General features: G+C 36.1%; 1 pseudogene; it reads left to right on the top strand.

Moving 5' to 3' along the window:
* Positions 1–1,447: 1,447 nt before the first annotated feature.
* LOC148855231 (putative wall-associated receptor kinase-like 16 pseudogene) lies at positions 1,448–2,438 on the top strand (annotated as a pseudogene).

Raw genomic sequence — 2,438 nt, 5'->3', positions numbered from 1 at the left:
TATAATGCAGTTCCTCTTCTCTCAGAAATGAGGTAAGCATGAAATGTGTTTTGAAAATATTTTCCCTTCTTATCTATTAAAATGCAAAACTTCTTTTATTAAGAACTGTTTTCTGTATTTTGATCTGCAATTTGATTAATGTGTTCATGATAGATAGTTTTTTTTTTTTTTGAACTGGATAGATAGTTGCTTCTATATTTCCTCCCATTGGTGGGGTAAGTGAACATCTGGAAAAAGGTTCTGCAGGAACAAGGGCCGGCCCAAATAGCCTAACCCTATAGCCCTTATAAGCTATAACTTAAGCAAACTATGGCTGGATACAGCACACCCTTGATAACCCGTAGGTACTGTTAAATGAGGTCCTTTGAATAAGTTTTATTAACATGTCCCCTCACACAAAAGCCCATTGGGCTTGAAGCCTAGACAGCACAGGCCCACCCATACCTTGTGCTAAAACTTAATTGATTATAATGGGAGTGATGAGAATCAAACACTAAATTAGTTGGACAAACTTAAGTTGTTAAGTGTGGTCCTTGAATAGGTTTTGTTCTCTAACAATGACCCATACAACTATGAACTATCAATCAGCACGATATCTTTCAATTATATTTTCCAAAAAAAATCCAGAAAGTAATGGGTGAATTTGTATATATTGTCTTAAAATGGCATTTTTAATGTATAAACTCTGTGACTTGGTTGATTCATATCAGGTTAACCAAATCCTAGGAAATCTATTGTGCTAACATTTCCTTTTTTAAATTAGTAAGAAAAGCCTCTTTAGGTTTTTGCTTCATGGGGCTACTACCCTTTAACCCCCAACCCTAGGAGTAGCCTCTTTAGGAGTAGCCCATCCCCCTCCTTTAACCCCCAACCCTAGTAGCAATGGGATTTGATCTTAAGTCTCTACTCTGACAAGTCAGAAAACCTACCAACTGAACCACCATCAATTGGATATGACTCAAGGTAGATCTCTACTCAGACAAGTCAGAACCTACCAACTAAGCCACCATCAGCTGGATATGTTAATAGAGTTGAGAACGTACTAGCATTTAGAGATCAGTATTGTTTGGGATACGGTGGTCCCTGATGTTATTTCGGATTTGGTTTCCATATGAACTTGTTTAGAGATTAGAAGCAAAAAACAGTAAGCATCCATTTACTACCCTTTTCATTTTAATTATTGGTTGAAATTTCCTATATTATATCTCAAGTTCTTTGCATGTAGGTATATACGTAAGCCTCATGGTTATTGTGGGTACGTAGAAAGAGGAAGTCCATGAAAGAGAAATTATTTCTGCAAAATGGGGTTTGTTGTTACAACAACTACTCTGTTGTCATGTACCTCTTCACACTGTTGCCAATATAATCTTTACTGCTGAAGAACTTGAAAAGGCTACTAAGTACTAACAACTATATATGATGCGAGTTTGATTAGGGAAAGTAGGATATGGTACAGTATAAGAGGATAGTTGCCATTAAGAAGTTCGAGATAGTGGATTTGAGCCAAATTGAGCAATTCATAAATGAAGTGGTCACCCTCTCTCAAATTAATTATAGGAATGTGGTAAAGTTCATTGGTTGTTGTTTAGAGACTGAAATTCCATTGTTAGTCTATGAATATATTTCAAATGCAACCCTGCTCTTTCACCACATGTCCTCGATTTCAAGGCAAATTCTTCTGAGAACTGCAGAAACTGCAAAAGCACTTGCTTATATGCATTCTGTAGCTACAACACCAATCATTCATGGAAATGTGAAGTCTACCAGCATACTGTTGGATCAATGTTTTAGAGCAAAAGTATCGGACTTTGGAGCTTTAAAGTTGGCTCCTATGGATCAAATATTACCTAAAATGGTACAGGAAAGCCCAGGGTATTTGGACCCGGAATGCTTGCGTACAGGTCAGCTAACAGAGAAGAGTGATGTTTACAGCTTTGGAGTTCTTCTTGTTGAGCTATTGACCGGAAGTCCTGAAGGGAAAACAAAAACAAATCTAGCTGCTTATTTTGTTTCATCCGTGAATGAAAATTGCATTTTCGAAGTCCTGGAGGATCAAATTCTGAAAGAAATGGATAGTAAACAATTGGAAGAAGTTGATAAATTGCATTTTATTGTTTTTTCTTTCATATGTCTGGCTTTTAGGGAGCGGACATACGGGTCGGGTCACTTCATAAATATTCACTTAGTCTGACCCACTTCATTAATTAAGTAATTGGGTAAATTGTTCCAGGTGATCCATTTTGTTATAATCCTCTAGCAACAGATAAAATGTCCAAAATAACTATATCGTTATTATTAAGGTTGATTTCTATAATTTTTAAATTATTTTTATGATTTAGTTAATTGATTAACTCTATCATTATCTTAAATTACTCCTATTCTTTCTATTAGCGACACATCAGCCACAGATCATCACTCCACAGTTCTCCCAGTTCTAA

The sequence above is a fragment of the Nelumbo lutea genome, chromosome 4 (assembly GCF_056320005.1).
Source record: "Nelumbo lutea isolate HS-2025 chromosome 4, American lotus-T2T, whole genome shotgun sequence".
Classification (NCBI taxonomy): Eukaryota; Viridiplantae; Streptophyta; class Magnoliopsida; order Proteales; family Nelumbonaceae; genus Nelumbo; species Nelumbo lutea.
The sequence above is the reverse complement of the archived record's forward strand: the minus strand, read 5'-3'. Positions and strand labels throughout refer to the sequence as shown.